At 44.8% G+C, this 23,653-nt stretch overlaps 1 protein-coding gene across 50 annotated transcripts in view; it reads left to right on the top strand.

Annotated features, from left to right (window-relative positions):
* The window catches only part of EPB41L3 (erythrocyte membrane protein band 4.1 like 3), a 227,614-nt gene that overhangs the window by 92,083 nt on the left and 111,878 nt on the right, over positions 1-23,653 (top strand). The window lies entirely within an intron of this gene.

The raw sequence follows: 23,653 nt of genomic DNA, 5'->3' as shown, positions 1-23,653 counted from the left end.
CGAGATACAATCTCTTTCTGGGTAGACAGTGTTCTATCTGATGTATTTTCCAGTGATGTGTTTGCAATTGGAAATTAGAAAAAAAAATGGGGAAAAGAAAGCAAGAGGTTTCACAAGTATAGAAGATAACCTGCAGTGATTTGGGGTCATTGATTTCTGTGTAAGTTTTTGGTCTATGTGTAGACAATTTTATAATTTTTCACTTTTGAATTCTCTGAACTGAGCATTCTAGTGCAGAGATGATCCCAGACAGGCCGCACCCGAATTTGTAATAAATCAGTTTCCTGTTGTGATTCCTGACTTGAATGTGATGTGAGCATAAAGGAGACCCACAGAACAGCTGCAGCCTGGGGTCTTGCCACCTCTTCAGTAAGATGACTGACCTTTTCTCATGTGAGAATATTATGTACGTGGGACCTGTGAGCAGTTCTTATTTAACCGTGTCACTGTCCAGAACACATTGCCAATGCAAAAGGGAAGGAAAAACCCCCCCCAAAAAAAAGGAAGGATAGCCCAAATAGAGAAGTTGAAATTAAGTACCAGAACTGCAGCTCAGTTCGTTGAAATGTCTTTGGTGTTGCATTTTTAGACTTAACCATGATTGGCTAAATTGCACACTTCACAGTTGTAAGCTTCTATTAGCGCCAAACCCCTAATTCTTTGGTAATTTGCAGTACAGAGGAAAAAGCTGACAACTTAATTTTTAGATGGCTGACATTTTGATGCACTGTTCTTATAACCCTTCCTTACAGACTTGAAAAAAGAAAAGAAAAAGCAGAAAGGTTTGTATTTAATCTAGAGAACAGTTGGGATACTTCCTCTGCCTCATGCACTGTTTTTTTCTCTCCACTTAAACTGAATGAATGCCTGTTCTTTGAAGGGACTAATTTTCCTTTTGCTTGGAGTTTCATTCCCAGACCAGCACAGGTCTAAACTCGTAGGGTATTGAGTAAATATTTATGGAATTGGATTAAGAAGTGAGGCCACATGTGACTTATGCTTCACTATTAAAAAATAGTCGACAAGGCTTAAAAAGCATGGCCACTTCCTTAAAAATGAGAATGTTCAGACTCTTGTATGCAATTGTTTCTAACCACACAGTCCTCTTCCTAACGAGTTTGCTGCTCTGGCCACAGCTCAGATTAGGTAGGTTCTAGAGGTTTTGTCTGATCCAAGAAGAGAATACTGCAGGTACCGTGAGAAAAAAGGACGGCTTCTTTGAGAGAAGATGGGCAGGCAGCCTGCCTCCCTTTCTGCCATCTCTAATTGGTGTCATGGGGACATCAGTAGAGCAGATGTACTCAGAAGAAGGGGAGAAGGATCAGATGGAGGGAGACAAAAGCTGAATGAGGGCTGGGCCATGATATTGATCTTGATGTTGAACTAAGAAGAGAAAAACTATTTTCTCCTTAAAAATTTTTTATTTTAATGTTTTTATTGGAATATAATTGCCCTAAGATGTTGTGTTAGTTTCTGCTGTACAGTGAAAAGAATCAGCCATATGCATACACATCTCCTCCCTTTTGAGGGGATATATACATACATATATCCCCTCCCTTTTGAGTCTGCCTCCCACCCCACTCCCCCATCGCCACCCTTCTAGGTCATCACAGAGCCCTGAGCTGAGCTTCCTGAGCTTTATAACAGCTTTCCATTAGCCATCTATGTAGATCTCTCTTCTTTGGTCATTTTTTTATAAATGTTGTATTTACATTCTCCAGTAGTGACTTTCTCTGTGTTTTAGTCAAGCCCCACATTTCATCCTTTCTCTAAAACAAACCTTTTTTTTTTTTTCCACATTTGCACATCTCTGAAATTGGGATATGTCTTACAGTTGCTCTCAGCCATATGGCAGAAAGAAAACTGGCAACTGAATTCATTGATAAAGACGAAGACATCAAAAATTGGAGATTGGGTGTCAGTTGATTGGAAGGAAATCTTGGAGACATAATGGAGCATGCATAAGAAATAGCGCATCACCCATGAAGAAACATAGGTGGTATTTACTGTGTAAAGGCATAGACCATGGTAACTGAATCAGCATGCAATTTGAGAAAGTTGGATTTTGACCTATAATAGAATTTTTTGAATACCTTGGCTAGTTTATTTTGTTTCTCTTTGTGCATGCAGAGAATATGTAATTAAGTGTAAAAGAGTTATCTAAATAACTAGAAAATTAAAATTCCAACATATGAGTCACCACTTAATTGGCAGAGTGCTACGTATTGTGTTATTTCTTAGAATTAACAGCGTCGTGAATTTTATCAAGTAGGGTTTGTCACTTGGCTACGCTAATTTAAAAAATACTCTATGATATTCAGTGCTTATTCACATGCCCCCTTCTATGTATTTGGTAACTGAGGTGCATCCCTTTGTAGGAAAAATCTATTGACCGGTCTTCATTTTCAAGTTTGGCTTTTCCATTTGGGTCCTTGGAAGATAGTTGGACTTTGACTAGTCATTGAGAAGGCATTCCAGATAGAACACTCTGAAAGTTAGGAGGCCTCAAGGTAACTGGAATGTAGTCTTTACCCTGCGGAGTAATAGGAGATGAGTCTCAGGAGAGTGTGTGGCCGTACGGCGAATATGAGACTAGACAACATTTTGCGCTTTGCTAGGTACTAGGGAGCCATTGAGAGTAGTGGAGTAGGAAAGACAGTGTTCATCTGGTGATCAGTGTAGGGTGTATTGGAAGAACATCACCTTTTGTTAAAAGAGTAATCCAAAAAATTTCAGAAATTGTATGTAATGCTGGTTCCTCTCAGCGATTGGTATTTTGGCAACTCACGACATATTTTTTGTGATCATATTTAGTCAAAGCTTAATTATTACTTTTGGACTGATTAGGGTGGAAAATGAAATGTTCAGAAGATGGAATGATTTTCATTCCTGTTTATCCTTCCAGTTAAAACCTTTCTGTTATTTCAGGTATTAAGAACAATGCATACTCCTGGTAAAATATTTTCTAATAATATTGAAAGACAAGCAGAAGAAACTGCACTGTCTAGAGGCTACTGTTAATAGTTGTGCTCAGTTGCTCAGTCGTGTGCTCCTCTTTGTGGCCTCATGAACTGTAGCCCGCCTGGCTCCTCTGTGCGTGAAGTTTTTCTGGCAAGAATACTGGAGTGGGTTGACATTTCCTTCTCCAGGAGATCTTCCTGACCCAGGGACTGAACCCTCTTCTCCTGTGTCTTCTGCACTGGCAGGCGGATTCTTTACCGCTGGCTCCACCTGGGAAGTGGCTAAAACAACAGCAATAACAGCGTGTGTCTTGGAATCTGACAGCCCTGGGATGGGCTCCTCGGCTTGCTGGGTGGTCACTGTGTGACGCGGGTCAAGTCTCTTCACTTCTTGACTCTATTTGATCACTTACAAAATGGCCGTAATGTTTAGATCCCGAGGTTGCTGCTGCTGCTGCTAAGTCACTTCAGTCGTGTCTGACTCTGTGCGACCCCATAGACGGCGCGACCCCATAGACGGCAGCCCACCAGGCCCCCCCGTCTATGTAATTTTCATTTCAGTTCAGTTCAGTCACTCAGTCATGTCCGACCCTCAGCGACCCCATGGACTGCAGCCTTCCAGGCTCCTCCGTCCATGGGATTTGCCAGGCAAGAGTACTGGAGTGGGGTGCCATTGCCTTCTCCCGAGATCCCATGGTTATGAGGGTTAAACGATGCAGTACGCGCAAAGCACTGCACATAGTACCTGGTACATCACAAGTGTCTAGTTAACAGACAGAGACTCCTGTCGATGTCCGACGCTTTGCAACCCAATGGACTGTAGCCCGCCAGGCTCCTCTGTCCACGGGATTTCCCAGGCAAGAATACTGAAGTGGGTTGCCATTTTCTTCTCCAGGGGATCTGCCCAACCCAGGGCTCAAACCTGAGTCTCCTGCACTGCAGGCGAATTCTTCACCACTGAGCCACCAGGGAAACCCTACTGGCTAGTGTCTTAATAAAGATAATACACTGGAAATAAATAGTCCTAATGATTGTGAGAATGCTTAGCGTGGAGGAAAGACCCTTGTCTGGGTTTCTCTATGGCTGATCCATCACTTAGCACTTTTGTAGCCCTAGGAAATTAATATAAAATGTAAAAGGTTAAGGAAGTAGGATTAAGGGTTAGTTTTCTTATCTGTTAAGTAGGGATGATAATCATGTAGTGTAGTGGTCTGGAGTATGAAATGAATGTCTAATTGAAAATATGTGGCTCTTTAATACATCTTCAGTTGAGGTTAGTTTTCTCTCCTTATGATGAATAATAGAAAAATGGAGTGAAGTCAGTGAAGCAGAGATGCTTCTATGAGAAAATGTGATCTGCTGATCAAAATCAGGCTGAGTACTCTGGGTGTTAGAGATATTTTCAAGATATTGTGAGATTCTTAACTTTCATATGGGGGCAACAAAACAAGGCATCAATTTAATAGGATCTGAAAATGAATTCATTGACTCAGCAGACATGAATTTGAGCAAATTTGGGGAGATAGTGAAGGACAGAGGAGCCTGGTGGGCTACAGTCCATGGGGTTGCAAAGAGCTGGATACAACTGAGTGACTCAACAACAAAAGCAACAGCAAAGAAAAATGAACTCAAGAGGGAGCTTCCAGGGGACTTCCCTGGTGACCCAGTGGCTAAGACTCGGCGTTCCCAGTGTAGGGCCTCGGGTTTGATCCCTACTCAGGGAACTAGATACCACATGCCGCAACTGAGAGTTTGCATGCTGCAGTTAAAGCTCCTGTATGCTGCAGTTAAGACCTGGCACAGCCAAATTTAAAAAAAAAAAAAAAAAAGAGGGAGCTTCCAGTCCTTGGACCTACAGTTGTGATGCAGCCTAAGGGTCTTCAGAAGCTTGTCTGACACTGTGGCCCAGTCTCAGTAGAGACCCAGCAGGTCGCCACCCCCATCAGAGAGCCTTTCAGTTCTCACTGTGCCTTCTGCACGTGCCTTCAGACAGCCTCTTGGAGTCACCTCTGCTCTCCTGGAGGCTGTATTTCAAGCCGGGGGACCAGCAATACACAAAGAGGATTTCAGATTGGGATGAAAGTTCTGAAGTAGAACCAGGTCACAGTGTTGATGGGTGTAGAGACCTGCTTCAGATACTGTCACTTGGAGATGGTTAACATTTAGTTAAGTCCTTCCTTCTTGTTTGCACCCTTCCTCTGCAAGTGAGACATCAACCCTTAGGTAGTGATCGGTGCCAGGCAAGAATCACATCTTCCATCAGCTGCGTGTCTTTGGGCCTCGTATAGCACCTGGCTGTGGTCCCATGCAGGCTCCTCTGTCCATGATTTTCTCCAGGCAAGAACAGTGGAGTGGGTTGCCATTCCCTTCTCCAGAGGATCTTCCCAACCCAGGTATTGAGCTCAGGTCTCCTACATTGCAGGCAGACTGTTAACCATCTGAGCCACCAGGAAAGACTAGCTACTGAACACATAGATTTTATACTCACCAAGCCCTCTTTCTTGTACCGTACCTTTCTTGTGATATGATTTTTACCGAGATCATGTATTCTTTTCTTTCTCTTAAGTTTGATTTCTTGAACCTTCCCACTCAGTGTGGGCTTAACCATGCATGAAACTAATGGAGCCTATACTTAAGTTTAAATTCAGACTGTATCATCTTATTCTTAGAGAAGGTTTCCCAAATTTGTGTAAGTGTCAGCGTTTATGAAACCTACACCTGCCTCTGATCTCAATCTGTATTAAATCCCCCCTTTTCTGAATTCTTATTGCAACTGTGGTTCACCCGAACCCAGAACTTTACTGTGTCCCAGTTCATCAGTTCATCTTCTCGTGCGTGCACACGAAAGGTGTCCAAAGACTTGGATTTGTGATTTGACTAAAAAGCTTCTGGACCTCTCAGAGATGTAAATTCTCATGTAGGAGAGTAGAACAACCCTTCCTTGCTGTGGAATCACCCTCATGTTGTTCAGTCACTCAGTTGTGTTTGATTCCTTGCAACCCCATGGACTGCAGCATGCCAGGCTTCCCTGCCTGTCCTTCACTGTCTCCCGGAGTTTGCTTAAACTCATGTCCACTGAGTCAGTGATGCCATCCAACCATCTCATCCTCTGTTGCCTCCTTCTGCCTTCTATCTTACCCAGCATCAGGGTCTTTTCCAATGAGTCGGCTCTTTGCATCAGGTGGCCAAAGTGTTGGAGCTTCAGCTTCAGCATCAGTCCTTCCAGTGAATATTCAGGTTGATGTCCTTTGGGATTGACTTGATTGATCTCCTTGCAGTCCAAGGGACTCTCAAGAGTCTTCTCTAGCACCACGATTCGAAAGCATCAGTTCTTCAGTGCTCAGCCTTCTTTATGGTCCAGCTCTCACATGTGTACATGACTACTGGGAAAAGCATAGCTTAGACCAGATGGATCTTTGTCAGCAAAGTAACGTCTCTGCTTTTGTCACCGTCATGAGCCAGTGGGGATTTTCCATTGATCCAGTCCAATTTTCAAGCTGTAAGATGTAGAATATGATGATAATCAGTGGTTTTTTTTTAGTGAGTTAGGGTAGCAGACTTTAGTTGAAGGAACATCTTGGATTTCTTCCGTGCTTTGCTCCCACCGTCCTGTGCCTTCATTCCTTCTCCTGATGATGAAACACATCCTGAGGACTTTGCATTAGCACTGTGCCAGTGTCAGCGACAGAGCAAAGAGGAAAATAAGCAACAGCCACTCGCTGGGCTCCCCCAGGGCACAGGGCTGTCACTGCCTGTGAAAGGGGCATCGGGCTCCAAGTTCTGCCCAAGAAGCTCACCACCCAGACTTGGGATGTGGTCCTGGCAGAAGGGAGTGAGGTCTAACCTGGACCTGGACAGTGGCCAAGAGTCAGCATGTGGCAGAGAAGAAGGGGAGGGTCTGGTAGGATCCAGAGTGGACTAGAGAGAGGCTGTTTGTGGGGTGACTGACCAGCAGGTACAGAGGCCAAGGGGGAAAGGATGCTTAGTCAGACATGGTACAGGACTAAGGGATGAGACTGGATCCAGGAAGAACACTGGGGAGGTGACGGTGTTGCAGAGGTCCATGGGGTCCTCAGGACATGCAGGGAGAGATGTCCGGTAGCCTTCACGCCAGAGCGGTCCAGCTTCTGGATCAAGATGGGGACTCATTAAAAAAGGATGCTATTAATGCCTTGGAAGCTGAGGCCCGGGAGAGGGTGAGTGAATAGGGTGGGCGGAGGAGGAGGGAGATAGGGGACAGACACACCTGGAAGCGTGTTTAGAAGGAGCAGTGGTCAGGGCTCCTGGGCACCCAGGAGCACCAAGGCAGTCTTGTGCCTGCGACAGCTTTGGTTCAGCTGCTGTGACATTGGTGCCTCCTCACGGGGACTCAGAGAGCAGGACTCATCTCCTCTGGGAGCACCTGGTGTTTCTACTTCCTGCTTTCCTCGGTTTGGAGGATGGAGCGAACTGCTGGAGGTAGAGGTCGGGGTGGGGGCAGCAGGAATTGGGGGAGCCCATGCCCCCAGGAATCTTTGCCACACACACGCCTGTATATGTGAGGTCCTGTTATCCACGGTGTTTTATTTATTTTTTTAAAGAAGTATATTGAGAAGCAAAGGTGACATTGCTAAAAATGCCCACCTCCTACGTGGATGAGGGGCTGTGTCTAAGGTGATACTGGTGACGGTTTAAAGCATTGAACATAGATTTGCCCTCTCCTATGCAGCCCTTGTCTGTGGACCCTAAAAGGCTCTAATGTGTCGTTTGAGAGCTAGGAAAGTGATGGCAGCTTTTCCAGTCCCTTAATTTGTTTCCTGGCTCCTCGTACCAGAAGCGTTTCCACCAGTGGTAAAATATTCTTGATCACAGCAAATTAGAAATACTGGACAGCCTTGTCCATTATGTAGAGATGCATGTCAGGATGACCCATGGATGGGTCTTAACTCAGATCTCAGAGAACGTCGAGATGGGGGGTGACGATCTCTCTTAGAAATAGTGTGTGATATTTCTGATACCTGAAAAAGTTGAATAGTAGATATAGTGACCACCTCTATATCCCACATCCAGTTTTAAGAGAGAAAGCATTCTCCCAGATTGCTTACTTTCCCTGTGTTCTCCTCTGCAGTTGTACCTGCCTCCCTCCTAGGAGCAGCCGTTCTCTGTGGCATCACTAAATTATTTGTGGTGGTGTTCACATTTAACCAACTTTATTTTTTTTTTATTTTAAAATCTTTAATTCTTACATGCATTCTGGCGATTCAATTCTTACATGATAGTATACATGTTAGAATGTCATTCTCCCAAATCATCCCACCCTCTCCCTCTCCCTCTGAGTCCAAAAGTCCGTTATACACATCTGTGTCTCTTTCCCTGTCTTGCATACAGGGTCATCATTGCCATCTTCCTAAATTCCATATATATGTGTTAGTATACTGTATTGGTGTTTTTCTTTCTGGCTTACTTCACTCTGTATAATCGGCTCCAGTTTCATCCATCTCATCAGAACTGATTCAAATGAATTCTTTTTAACGGCTGAGTAATACTCCATTGTGTATATGTACCACAGCTTTCTTATCCATTCATCTGCTGATGGACATCTAGGTTGTTTCCATGTCCTGGCTATTATAAACAGTGCTGCGATGAACATTGGGGTACATGTGTCTCTTTCAATTCTGGTTTCCTTGGTGTGTATGCCCAGAAGTGGGATTGCTGGGTCATAAGGTAGTTCTATTTGCAATTTTTTAAGGAATCTCCACACTGTTCTCCATAGTGGCTGTACTAGTTTGCATTCCCACCAACAGTGTAGGAGGGTTCCCTTTTCTCCACACCCTCTCCAGCATTTATTACTTGCAGATTTTTGGATCGGAGCCATTCTGACTGGTGTGAAGTGGTACCTCATTGTGGTTTTGATTTGCATTTCTCTAATAATGAGTGATGTTGAGCATCTTTTCATGTGTTTGTTAGCCATCTGTATGTCTTCTTTGGAGAAATGTCTATTTAGTTCCTTGGCCCATTTTTGGATTGGGTCGTTTATTTTTCTGGAGTTGAGCTGCATAAGTTGCTTGTATATTTTTGAGATTAGTTGTTTGTCAGTTGCTTCATTTGCTATTATTTTCTCCCATTCCGAAGGCTGTCTTTTCACCTTGCTTATATTTTCCTTTGTTGTGCAGAAGCTTTTAATTTTAATTAGATCCCATTTGTTTATTTTTGCTTTTATTTCCAGAATTCTGGGAGGTGGCTCATAGAGGATCCTGCTGTGATTTATGTCTGAGAGTGTTTTGCCTATGTTCTCCTCTAGGAGTTTTATAGTTTCTGATCTTAAACATTTAGATCTTTAATCCATTTTGAGTTTATTTTTGTGTGCTTAACCAACTTTAAACAGTGTCTTGTACCTGTCCCTCTGCAGCTTTGTCCATCCTGTCGGCTCCATGACTTCCAGGAGCCCATGGTGTAGTTCTTGAGGGTGAAAACTGATGCTTTAACCAGTGTTCATGGCTTCCTCACCAGGCCTTGAACAGGATTGTGCTTCCCACCTCAGAACATGGTACAACCCTGTATCTTCATGCTCTGTATCCCCGGATTCAGCCAACCATAGAATGAAAAATACTTTTTCAGAATGCTCTAGAAAGTTCAAAAAAAGCAAAATGTAAATTTGTCCCCAGCAGCTATTTACATAGTACTTGCATTGTATTTACAACTATTTACATAGTATTTCCACTGTGTTAGGTGTTACTGAAAAATATTTTTTAAGACTGTTCCAGAAAATTCCAAAAATCAAAACTTGAATTTGCCCCCAACAACTATTTACATAGCATTTGCACTGTATTTACAACTATTTACCGAGTATTTCCATTGTGTTAGGCATTGTAAGTAATCTGCATGCTCAGTCGCTTCAATAGTGTCTGACTCTTTGCAACCCTGTGGATTGTAGGATCTGCTAGGCTCCTCTGTCCATGGGATTTCCCAGGCAATACTGGAGTGGGTGGCCATTTTCCTCCTCCAGGGATCTTCCTGAACCAGGGAATGAACCTGTGTCTCCTACATTGCAGGCAGATTCTTTACCTGCAGAGCCATCAAGGAATCCCATAAGTAATCTAGAGATGATTTAAAGTCTGTGGGAAGATGTGCAGGGGTTAAGCAAATACTGTGCCATTTTACAGGCTTCCCAGGTAACTCGGTGGTGAAGACCCACCTGCCAATGCAGGAGATGAGGGTTTGATCCTCGGGTCAGGAAGATCCCCTGGAGGAGGGCATGGCAACCCACCCCAGTATTCTTGCCTGGAGAATCCCATGGACAGAGGAGCCTGGCAGTCTACAGTCCATGAGGTAGCAAGAGTCAGGCGTGACTGAGTGAACGAGCGTATGCCATTTTACATAAGAGACTTGAGCTTCTGTGGAATTTGGTATCCGAGTGTGTCCTGGAATCAATCACCCCTCCCCAAAACAGACACCAAGGGATGAGTGTCCTTGCTGCCCATCAGCCTGGGACATCCTGCCCCAGCAGGTCTACACAGCTGCCTCTGCACCTGTGCCCCATCACCTGTCACCCCACCCAGCACTGACTCCCTGCTCTGCTTCCGTTTTCTTCATATGAGTACATGTTTTACTTGTTTGTGTCTGCCGTGTGCCTCCCCCAACCAGAGCATCTGCTTCATCTGTTCTAGGACTTAACATCTCTTCTGTTCACCATGGACCCCAGCTTTGAGAACAGTGCTGCTCAGTACCCAGCTAACTGAAGGAGTGTTTCAAGATACGATGTGTTAGGAATTTGCCATGTTTTTATTGTGGACTTTTTAGTTGTGGTGGTTTGTCTATTATGAATAAACCTACATTGTACATACGTGCAGAATTCTTTTCTTTTTTTTTAGAAAACAAACACATTTCATTATCAATCCAAAAATAAAAGAAGATGTGAGCTTATGAAGGAAAATTTTTTATTGATCCATCTTTTGCCTTTGATCTAGTGGATGCAGTTGTGTTCAGAGTGATTTAATGCTGAATTGTAAATATAGCTTCAGTAAGTGAGGCCCCCTGATGGGAAAAGCTGGCCTGGGTGGCCCAAGGGATCTTGCCAAGAGGTGAAGGAGCCAGTGTGTGTGTACCAGGTCGAGACCATCCTGCTCTGAGCTGTGAGTTCAGCCATGCTTCCCAGGGCAACAGTTGGGTTCCAGTCATTTTCAATTAATTTGGACTTGCAGTTCTTTATGCTGATTAGAGTATCATAATTTTCCCCCTCCTCAAGAATTAGCACTTCCACAATCATCTGTACCATCTCAGACATGCCATCTGGCCTGCCCCCTTCTTTCCCTTCCATTATTAGCACAGTCGAAGGTAAACACGTTTTTTTTTTCCCTTCTTCCTTACCGATGAATATTCCATTTTCTTGTAATTTGGAAGATAATTCGTACACCACTCATTTTCACTCTTTGTATTCAGTGCTGGAAAACCAAAGCATGCTTGGTTTCCTGGGCTCTTTAATGAAGCATCAAGTCGATAGTGAGGTTTTATTTATTTATTTTATTTTACTTAACAATACTGTATTGGTTTTGCCATACATTGACATAAATCCGCCACGGGTGTACATGAGTTCCCAATCCTGAACCCCCCTCCCGCCTCCCTCCCCATATAATCTCTCTGGGTCACCCCAGTGCACCAGCCCCAAGCATCCTGTATCCTGTATCGAACCTAGACTGGCGATTCGTTTCTTACATGATAGTATACATGTCTCAATGCCATTCTCCCAAATCATCCCACCCTCTCCCTCTGATAGGTTTTGATTAGATGTGCATTCTAATTAAAAACAAATGATAAATTTCCACTTGGACTGCCATAGAAAATGATTCCAACATATAAGGATAGATAGTCATGGTATCCTATCAGCAAAATCATTTCTAACTTGGTTTTAAAGAATTTCTTATCCAAAAGAAAGCTTTCATGACTGCCCTTTTCTCTGCTTCTTTTATTGACAGTATTTTTCTCTGAATCTGTGTATCATGTCTAGCCTTGCGGAGGGTGGAGACCTGGAATTTCTCTATCCAGGTATTCCAGAAGTGTTGGTGAAATGGAATGGTCTCCCTCCATTGGGAAATTTGTTTTCCGTTATGTTCCTTTCTTCTTGATGCCAGCAATGACATGTTCTTGGATGAGCCTTTGAGTTCAGGATGGTGAGTTGAGTGTGCCTGGTTGATAAAGGGGAGCTGACTGAGTGGTAAAGCAGATCAGTTCAGTTCAGTCGCTCAGTCGTGTCCAACTCTTTGTGACCCCATGAAACGCAGCACGCCAGGGCTCCCTGTCCGTCACCAACTCCCAGAGTGCACCCAAACCCATGTCCATTGAGTCGGTGATGCCATCTAGCCATCTCATCCTCTGTCGTCCCCTTCTCCTCCTGCCCTCAATCTTTCCCAGCATCAGGGTCTTTTCAGATGAGTCAGCTCTTCACATCAGGTGGCCAAAGTATTGGAGTTTCAGCTTCAGTATCAGTCCTACCAGTAAACACCCAGGACTGATCTCCTTTAGGATGGACTGGTTGGATCTCCTTGTAGTCCAAGGGACTCTCAAGAGTCTTCTCCAACACCACAGTTCAAAAGCATCAATTCTTCAGTGCTAAGCTTTCTTCATAGTACAATTCTCACACCCATACACGACCACTGGAAAAACCATAGCCTTGGCTAGACGGACCTTTGTTGGCAAAGTAATGTCTCTGCTTTTGAATATGCTGTCTAGTTGGTCATAACTTTCCTTCCAAGGAGTAAGCGTCTTTTAATTTCATGGCCACAATCACCATCTGCAGTGATTTTGGAGCACAAAGAGATAAAGTCAGCTACTGTTTCCACTGTTTCCCCATCTATTTCCCATGAAGTGATGGGACCAGATGCCATGATCTTCGTTTTCTGAGTGTTGAGCTTTAAGCCAACTTTTTCACTCTCCTCTTTCACTTTCATCAAGAGGCTCTTTAGTTCTTCTTCACTTTCTGCCATAAGGGTGATGTCATCTGCATAACAGGTTATTGGTATTTCTCCTAGCAATCTTGATTCCAGCTTGTGCTTCTTCCAGCCCAGTGTTTCCCATGATGTTTCTCTGCATAGAAGTTAAATAAGCAGGGTGACAATATACAGCCTTGACGTACTCCTTTTCCTATTTGGAACCAGTCTGTTGTTCCATGTCTAGTTCTAACTGTTGCTTCCTGACCTGCATACAGGTTTCTCAAGAGGCAGGTCAGGTGGTCTGGTATTCCCATCTCTTTCAGAATTTTCCACAGTTTATTGGGATCCACACAGTCAAAGGCTTTGGATAGTCAGTAAAGCAGAAATAGATGTTTTTTCTGGATAGCAGCTTAGGTATTCTCTGATGACTGCGGGCGTGGCTAGCTTGCATCCCCCACCCCCATCAGCCCCCAGCGTCATTCCTCCTGACGTGCATCCATGCATGACCACACGATAGTTCTCAGCAGGACGCACAGGTGCCCTGCCTCTGGCTTCTCTGGTTTTAGCTGGTCTGATAACAGCCATTACTCAATTTGAAGCCATCATTTCTCAGCATAGGCAGTCTGGATTCTGTCTCAGACCCAGATTAGCAAGTTGGATGCTCTGAAACTGCTTTAAAGAGTTTGTTAATCATTGTTATGGCTTTATAAAAAGTGAAATGGAATTACCTGATAGACCAGTCTTGTTTCTTGGCATTCTTTTATCTGATACTGGAAAGAGGATGATGTTGAAATCCCGTTCAGTAGAAACAGCATCACCACAGTCCTCAGAAGTGTTAAATGTGCATTGACTGTTTCTCCTATGGAAGGAATCTTCTTGGGAGATGTGCTGAGGACAGTGTGGTTATTTAAATGCATTTGTTTCATTTAGGGTCGGTGATCCTGTGGCACTTGCTGCTGTGGTTGTTCAGTCGCTCAGTCGTGTCTGACTCTTTGCAACCCCATGGACCACAGCACACTAGGCTTCCCTGACCTTCACTGTCCCCAGAATTTGCTCAAACTCATGTCTGTTGAGTTGGTGATGCCATCCATCCATCTCGACTTCTGTCGTCCCCTTCTCCTCTTGCCCTGTATCTTTCCCAGCATCAGAGTCTTTTCCAGTGAGTCGGCTCTTTGCATCAGGTCACCGAAGTATTAGAGTTTCAGCTTTAGCATCAGTCCTTCCAGTGACTATTCAGGGTTGCTTTCCTTTAGGATTCACTGGTTTGATCTTGCTGTTTTAACCTATTTATCATTAATTGGATTTCACATGACCAATTTTTAGATATTTCCTTTTTAAAGAGCACTTTGATTGTGGAAACATTGGGTTTGAATTCCTGGAAGATACTGTACGTGGAAGAACAATTTTATTATTTGTCTTATTTGATGGGCAGTGACCTTGATAACAAATAATACTCTGATGGAAAATGAATTCTTATACTTGGGCCTTTTCTAACCACAACAGTTTAACTCCTGGGAGGTGCTTAACCACTCTGACCTGGCTCCATCCTTGCCCTTGTGAGGCAAGCAATTTAGCTTGATTGTCTTCCGTGATTAATGCTCTGTGACTCAGAAACATATCCAACTTTTTCAGCTCAGAAATAAATCTGCTGACCTAGTTTATTAGGCCTCGATTGCTCACTCCTTGATTTGAAGCATCCATCTTTGGGGGGCATCTCTGGTTTGACACATTTGAAACGTCATTGGTTACTACCTGTTGTTAGTGTGTCGGGACACCCAGCAGGAAGTAGGAAGTGCAGCTGAAGAGCCGGGACAGGAAGGACCTTGACTTACCGCAAAAGATGAAGCAATCTCATTCCTGAGCTGTGCTTGAGGCTTTCATCCCTGAGGACATTGTAGGTTGGGCTATGCTCATTTATGACACTTGGGGAGCACAGTGAAAGGCGTGAAACACTCCCTCCCGGTGTTTCCCTGAAGCCCAAAGAGCAAAGCTGGGGGATAACTAGCCACGGGAGGAAGGGACCAGGTATGCTCAGCTGAATCCCCCTCAATGCAGGGGAAGGAGGCTGAGTCCTTTCTAAGGAAAAACAAAAACCATCCTGTGTGTTGGATGGACCTCATGGTTGAAGCTAGGACGATCCCACGGTCAAGTGCAGCAGTGGTCCTGCAGGAACTCAGCGAGGAGGCACCTGCGGAGGCTTCCTCCGACGTGGGATGTCCCCAGTGCTCTGCAGAGCCTCCTTAGGGACCTTGAGCAGGGGAGACACAGCTGGTGGCTTCAGTGCCTTCTCTTGACAAAGCCAGGCAGAGGCCCCACCCTCTGCTCTTAAACATACGGGGCATTGGATTTGTTGTCTCACAGTTCTTGGTTGTAAATGCTAAGTGACTCTTTTGCCTGAGAATTTTTGAAAAGGAAAAACATGGGAAACAGCCTGACGTATCAGGAGTCCCTGAGATGTAGGGTGGATAGGAGAACAGGGCTAAAGAGGAAACGGTTTCTTCCTCAGCAGTCTCCCCGTCTTTACTGGGAGTTCCGGGCTGTGTCACCATCTTCCCAAGGGCTTCCCGCAGTCATCTACCTCTGCAGATGGGTCACGCTGCCACATGGATGGGCTTTCCTAGCAATGAGCTGTGTGCTTTCACCAAAAAACAAAAACAACTGTTGAGGGTTTGTTGTTGTTTCTGCCCTGTTTTCCTCTCTCAAAGCCTAGCGTGAGTTGTTCTCCCTGCAATTTTTCTGTCTGATCAACCCTATAATTTTATTGTAATAATTCTCCTCGGGCTGTCACTCGACACACATCCAAGCAAACACGTTGCCTGCTCGATTGCCCAACAAATGGGTTCAGACACTTGAGCCTCCTCTTACTCGTGTCAGCTTTTCAGATATTTGTACCAAAAGGAAAAGCTCAACTCTTTTCGTTTTAATCCTCATTTTTTATTTGCAAATGCGTGTCCATGTAGAAGGGTGTGTGTTTGTATTCTTTCTAAGTAGCGAAAGAATGTTGTTGTTCAGTCTCTCTTCTCAGCCCCGTGGACTGCAGCACGCCAGGCTTCCAAGCCCCTCACCATCTCTCAGAATTTGTCCCGGTTCGTGTCCAGTGAATCGATGATGCCATCCAATGATCTCAGCTTCCTTCGCCCTCTTCTCTTGCCCTCAATTTTTTCCAGCATCATCAGGGTCTTTTCCAATGAGTCAACTTTTCAAGTCAAGTGACCAAAGTTCAGCTTCAGCATCCGTCCTGCCAATGAATATTCAGGGTTGATTGCCTTAAGGATTCACTGGTTTGATTTCCTTGTTGTTTTAACCTGTTTTATCATTAATTGGATTTCACATGACCAGTTTTTAAATATTTCCTTCTTAAAGAACATTTTAATCATGGAAACATTGAATTTGAATTCCTGGAAGATATTGTAAGTAGAAGTATTGAAGCTTCAGCATCAGTCCTTCCAATGAATATTCAGGATTGATTTCCTTTAGTGAAACAATGGAGAGACCCTCAAAGGTCCTTTCAGAGGGGACTAATTGCATGAATGCTCACTCTCCTAGGCTAGGGTAACAGGCAGTATCAAATACAAGGAGATCGTTTTCTCCACCTAATAAGGAAGCTGTTAAGCGATAGTATTCAAAACATGTTGCTTATTCGTTATTTCATTCAACAAAGATTTACCAAGTGCCTATCATTGAGTGCCAGGCGTTTTTCTGGGAACCAAAGATAGAAATAGAAACAAGCCAAGAAAAAAAAATCCTTGGTGTCCTGCAAGTTATACTCTAGAGGTGAGAAGTAGAAAATAAACCATAAATTTGTTGGTGCTCAGTCTTGTCCAGCTCTTTGTGACCCCATAGACTGCCGCCTGCCAGTCTTCCCTGTCCTTCACTGTCTCCTGGAGTTTGCTCAAACTCACGGTGATTGAGTCAGTGATGCTACTTATCCATCTCATCCTCTGCCACCCCCTTCTTCTTTTGCCTTCAGTCTTTCCCGGCATTAGGGTCTTTTCCGCTAAGTCAGCTCTTCTCATCAGGTTGCCAAACTATTGGAGCTTCAGCATCAGTCCTTCCAATGAATATTAATTGACTCGCTTGGTCTCCTTGCTGCCCAAGGGACTCTCAAGAGTCTTCTCCAGCACCACAATTTGAAAGCATCAGTTCTTCAGTGCTCAGCCTTCTTTCTGATCCAACTCTCACATCTGTATATTACTGCTGGAAAAACCATAGCTTTGACTATATGGACCTTTGTTGGCAAAGTGATGTCTCTCCTTTTTAATATGCTTTCTAGCTTTGTCATAGCTTTTCCCCCAAGGAGCAAGTGTCTTTTAATTTCATGGCTTCAGTCACTGACCGCAATGATTTGGGAGCCCAAGAAAATAAAATCTGTCACCGTTACCATTTTTTCCTCTTCTGTTTGCCATGGATGCCGTAAATTACAATAATGTAGGATATTCAAGGTCTGATGAGTGTTTTGGACATAACAGGGGAGAGAAGGCGGGGGGTGGGAGGTGGACTGGCAGTTTTGAGAGCATGTAGCACTCTGGGAAGCCTTCAGGGAAAGATGCAGTTGAGCAAAGCCTGAAAGGGGAGTGGGGCATGGAAGCCGATGGTGTGGAGGAAAGAACATCCCAGGATGTGTGCGCTCTTCATAGACTGACTGTTGCTGGAGAAGAGCAGAGCTTGTCCAAGCATGAGCCCTACGGCTCCCCAGGGTCTGCAGACCACTGAGCAGTCAGAGGGGAAGGAGAGACCGGGAGCCTGGGGCCAGGAATCCTAGAGGAGCCACTGTTTGGGGGGTGGCAAGACGGGGAAAGGGGGAGTGACGGCTGTTCTCTGCATGGGCAATGGAGACAGTGCAGTGCAGAGTTGTGTGTCCAAGGTGCTTCCATTTTGTTTAAAGGCAGGAGTTGGCATCCATGTCGGTGTTTGATTCTGCCGGGGGCACTTCTGGGGAAATACCCAAAATACTTGATATGCGTCTTCCAGGGAGGCCAACCCCCTGGGGCTCCAGTCAGGGGAAAAGGAGACTTTTTCAGTTTAAAAAGAATCAGTTTTTAAGCTGTTTCCATTATGAGAATATTTGAATGGACAGCAAGCCTTGCCTTTCCCTCCTTGGCTCTGCTTTGAGGGGTTCTTCTTGTTGGATCGTGCCAGACCCTCACGTGTCACACTCTGGGGTGTAGCGGGTGCCTCCTCTCATTCATTCATTGCCTCATTCATTCATTTACTCACTCACATGTGCCAAGGACTGCTTCACATGTGTGGTGGTGGTGTTTAGTCACTCAGTTGTTTCGGACTCTTTGTGACCACATGGACTGAAGCCCACTAGGCTCCACTGTCCATGGAATTTCCCAGGGAAGAATCCTAGCATGAGCTGCCATTTCATTCTCCAGACACGTTTGGCGATGGAGCCATAAACCAGAGACAAAGCCACAGTGTTTGTCTTGAGAGCAGTACCCAGACCTCCTCCCTACGCTCATTCCCACTGAGTTTAAGGAGTCCGAGGGCCCTTTGGGATTCCACTAAAATGTTCTCATGCTTATTCTGCTGTCAAACTTCTATAGGCAGTCCTTAAAGCCTGATTATAATTTAGGGCACTAGTATCTGTGTGGAAAAGGTTCCCGGGTGGCGCTAGTAGTAAAGAGCCTGCCTGCCAATGCCGGTGACTTGAGAGGCAGCTTCAGTCCCTGGGTCACGGAAGATCCCCTGGAGGAGGGCACAGCAACTCACTCCAGTATTCTTGCTAAGAGAATCCCATAGACAGAGGAGCCTGGTGGGCTACGGTCCATAGGGTCAAAAAGAGTTAAACGCAACTGAAGTGGCAGCACACACGCATGCATCTGTGTGGAAAACGGGATTGGGGCTTTCAACAACCAGTTTACAGGTTACATTTTGGAATGTGACAAATTGGCTTTGGGCAACTGCCCATACACTGGTTTTAACTATTCCAATCAGCAGATTTTGTTAAACAGTCTACTCTTGGTTATCTCTGCCTATGGACATTTGTAGTAGTGTGAATATATGAATTTTGATGGCTGAATTTAAAAAAATAAAATCTATCAATTTTTTTGCTTAGGCAAATCTTTCATTGTTATTAGAGTACAGTTGCTTTCTAATGTTGAGTTCAGTTCAGTTCAGTCACTCAGTCGTGTCCGACTCTTTGCCACCCTATGAATTGCAGCACACCAGGCCTCCCTGTCCATCACCAACTCCCAGAGTTCACCCAAACTCATGTCCATCGAGTCCGTGATGCCATCCAGCCATCTCATCCTCTGTCATCCCCTTCTCCTCCTGCCCCCAATCCCTCACAGCATCAGGGTCTTTTCCAGTGAGTCAACTCTTCACATCAGGTGGCCAAAGTATTGGAGTTTCAGCTTCAGCATCAGTCCTTCCAATGAACACCCAGGACTGATCTCCCTTAGAATGGACTGGTTGGATCTCCTTGCAGTCCAAGGGACTCTCAAGAGTCTTCTCCAACACCACAGTTCAAAAGCATCAATTCCTCAGCACTCAGCCTTCTTCACAGTCCAACTCTCACATCCATACATGACCACTGGAAAAACTATAGCCTTGGCTAGACAGACCTTTGTTGGCAAAGTAATGTCTCTGCTTTTGAATATGCTATCTAGGTTGCTCATAACTTTCCTTCCAAGGAGTAAGCGTCTTTTAATTTCATGACTGCAGTCACCATCTGCAGTGATTTTGGAGCCCCCCAAAATAAAGTCTGCCACTGTTTCCACTGTTTCCCCATCTATTTGCCATGAAGTGATGGGACTGGATGCCATGATCTTAGTTTTCTGAATGTTGAGCTTTAAGCCAACTTTTTCACTCTCCTCTTTCACTTTCATCAAGAGGCTTTTTAGTTCCTTTTCACTTTCTGCCACAAGGGTGGTGTCATCTGCATATCTGAGGTTATTGATATTTCTCCCAGCAATCTTGATTCCAGCTTGTGCTTCTTCCAGCCCAGTGTTTCTCATGATGTACTCTACATGTAAGTTAAATAAGCAGGGTGACAATATACAGCCTTGACATACTCCTTTTCCTATTTGGAACCAGTCTATTTCTACTATACAGCAAAATGAATCAGTTATACATATACATTTGTTGTTATTCAGTCGCCAAGTAGTGTCCAACTCTTTGCGACCCCATAGGCTGCAGAACACCAGGCCTCCCTGTCCCTCACCATCTCTTGGAGTTTGCCTAAGTTTATGTCCATTGAATTGGTGATGCCATCCAAGTGTACATATATCCCTTTCTTTAGATTTCCTTCCCATTTGGGTCCCCACAGAGCATTGAGTAGCGTTCCTTGTGCCCTACAGAAGGTTCTGATTAGTTAGGCAAATCTTGAAATGAATTTACATTCCCCAGCTTCACAGGGCTTCCCAGGTGGCGGTAGTGGTAAAGAATCTGCTGGCAATGCAGGAGACGCAAGAGACGCGGGTTCCATCCCTGGATTGGGAAGATCTGCTGGAGAAGGAAACAGCAATCCACTCCAGTATTCTTGCCTGGGAAATCCCATGGACAGAGGAGCCTGGTGGGCTACAGTCATTGAAGTTGCAGAGTGTTGGAGATGACTGAGAACACACACACAAATTCACAGGCTCTGATACCCAGGACGATAGTCTAGTCACATGCTGTGGAGAGCGGTTCCTGGCTGTGCTGCTGCTGCTAAGTCACTTCAGTTGTGTCTGACTCTGTGCGACCCCATAGACGGCAGCCCATCAGGCTTCCCGTCCCTGGGATTCTCCAGGCAAGAACACTGGAGTTGGTTGCCATTTCCTTCTCCGGTGCATGAAAGTGAAACGTGAAAGTGAAGTTGCTTAGTCATGCCCGACTCTTAGTGACCCCATGGACTGCAGCCCACCAGGCTCCTCCGTCCATGGGGTTTTCCAGGCAAGAGTACTAGAGTGGAGTGCCATTGCCTTCTCCGTCCTGGCTGTGCAATGATGAGCATTTCTGGTTTAGGGAGCCATGGAGTGTGAGGAACACTAACAGTTATTTCCATCAAGGATGGTTTTAGACCTCTTTGGGGAGACTGGAAAGAAAGAGCCTCAGTTTATAGAAACATTCATGTGGGAAGCAGCTGATAGTGTCAGGAACCAGCACAGACTTCCTAGTGCCTCCTTGACTGCGTGACTTCCAGTCAATAAAGTGAGAACAGGAGTCCCCAGGAGCCCCTACCCTTCCTAGAACACGGGTGGTCAGCAGGGTCCTTGATTGCATGGGAGGGCTGGTCCTCACGCCCATTCTTTCAGTATCTCCTTAAAGTATCCTCTTAATTTTGTCTGGCATTTCAGAAGCCCACAGTGTGGCTGAACCTTTGGTCTTAGCTGTGGTCTTGAGCTTTCAATTTGAAGAAGCTGGTGGCAAGTCCAGTTCTCAGCTGTGGCTGGGTATCAGTCGCCCAGGAGGAGAGCATCCATAGACTGTGTGAATATCCACCCCATAAGTGGGGCTCCGGTGTGGTCCACAGACCAGAGGCACCTGCAGCATCCAAGATGTTTGTTAGTCGGGAGCATCTCGTTGCCCTGAGGACCCTGCCTGTACCAGCTATCAGCTTTGGGGGCATCTCACTTTTTATGGGCACTTGAGTTTCGGTCCATTATAACAGTACTTTCTCTAGGCAAGGAAATAATGGTTTTCAGGAGTCTGAGGATGACCCTGGACACAGGCTTCCCCCTGCCAGGACAGCAGGTTCTTCTCCTTTGGGAAAATCTGCTTCTGTGCCTTTGTTTCCTATGAATATTGGACCAGATCAGAGGGTTGGTGGATGGTCCTCTGTGTTTGGAAAAAGTTACTTATTTTCTTAAGAATTAGGCTGCTTTTTGTTTCAAAGACTTACTCCAGTGTAAAGCTTGCTCCCTCTTTGACTTTTTGACTTAATATTCTCGTTTCTGAGACAGTGAACCCGGATGCTTTTGAAATAGGGTGGGATTTTCATCTCCCTTCTCTTAGTTCCTCCTTGCTGTGCTGTGTTGGTTCATCTTGACGATGATTCCTGGAAAGGAAAATTATATAAAAGGCCATGGGAGCTGTGGTATCGGCTCCAGTGCTGATGCTCTCTGCAGCTTTGAATCGGAAGATCTCTCCTATGGTTTTGCACTTCCTCATTTTTCATGCTGAGTCTCAAGTCCCCACCCACGTGACTGGCTCAGTACATTTGAAAGCAGACACTGCTGTTAGAACAGATCTGTTCATAGCTAGTGGTGGAAGAATTCCTGTTTGCTGCCCAGGCCAAATTCCAATCCGTGTTCTTCCAGCAGCTCCGTCTTGAAGAGGACATTTTAGGGGCTGGTATAAAGCACAGCCCTCTCAGCTCCCCTAGCAGCCTCCACTGAGGCAGCTGGGGAGTCTAATTATAGGCTGGGAAGCCCCTGAGGAATTACAGAGTGTTAGCAGAAGGCTGGCGTGTAGATGACAGCTGTTTGCCTGGGGCACCAGGGAACCACAGTGTAGAGAGAAGAAAAACGCAGTGTCCTGTCCAGCAGATGTTGGCCTTGGACACTTGTAATAATTACCCTCCTTGGTGTTAGCAAAAGTGCATCCGTGGTCCGTCACTGTAGTGGTTCTGGCTCAAACCTTGTGGGCAAGAGAACACGTCCCTTCCCTTGATTGTTCCAAACTGTGTGTGTGAGACATTTGACTCTTCCGTGTCTTGTTGATTAAAACATAGTGTAGGAAATCAACGTTCTAGACCTATAATTTGGAATGTCAGGATATTCTGGGTGCAGCTGTGCCCTGCCTACACTGATAGATTCTCGGACCTAGGAAATCCCACCTTCTTGTTGGAAGCATATGGTGTGAGAAATATTCCCCTCTATTAAAAAAAAGAAAAAGAAAACCACCAGGCCCAAAGTCATGCCAAGAAAGTGCTAATGAGTCGTCGGAAGGAATGCATTTCTCAGGCTTAGTGTTTTTCCTAAGAGGGTCATATGAGAATATATTGTTTCTCTGTAACTTTCTTTAGTATTTTGACATTTCTTGATAAAGATAAAAGGGATACATACATTAATAACATGCGGTGCAAATAAGGCAAGGTTTGGCTTTTAAAGAGGAGAAAACTACTTTGGAAATGAAAGGAATGATTATTTGCAAGTAGACTATAATGCTTATGCATGGGCTTCCCTGTTGGCTCAGCAGCAAAAGTGCAAGAGGTGCAAGAGATGTGGGTTTGATCCCTGCACTGGGAAGATCCCCTGGAGGAGGAAATGGCAACCCACTCCAGTATTCTTGCCTGGAGAATCCCATGGACAAAGGAGCCTGGCGTGCAACAGTCCATAGGGTCACATAGAATTGAATGTGACTGGGCAACTGAGCACACGTGTGCCCATAAAGGGAGGAGGAAAATGTTTTTCAAGCGTGATCTTTTCGTATAACGTATATTTTTTACTATTTATGTAAAGACATACATAATGTCTTATGTCTTATACATAATGTCTTATGCATGTCTTATTTTGGTTATGTTGTTGAATTACTCTTACAAAAAGTGCAAGAACACTTCTGCCATTTTTGGTTGGCCTCAGATATAAAGATATGTATTAACTTTTCCTGTTGTCTTCTCCCGTAAAGGGAAGGCGAACCCCACACGTACTCAGCGGCGAGGACTGTCTCAGCAGCTGCTCTGGCGTTCTGCTTCAGTTAGGCTGAGGCAAGAAGGAAGAAGTGCCTCATACTGAAATAATCATCGCATAAGGGTTTATGTCAGCAATGTCACTAAGAGTTGTAATTTAATACCCAAGACACATGGAGGGAAATGCTCATTTTCTTCCTCTTTTGTAACCTTGTAATTATGCTTTTGCCTCT

Source organism: Ovis canadensis, chromosome 23, assembly GCF_042477335.2.
Source record: "Ovis canadensis isolate MfBH-ARS-UI-01 breed Bighorn chromosome 23, ARS-UI_OviCan_v2, whole genome shotgun sequence".
In the NCBI taxonomy this organism is placed as follows: Eukaryota; Metazoa; Chordata; class Mammalia; order Artiodactyla; family Bovidae; genus Ovis; species Ovis canadensis.
This window is presented reverse-complemented; position numbering and strand designations above follow the sequence as displayed.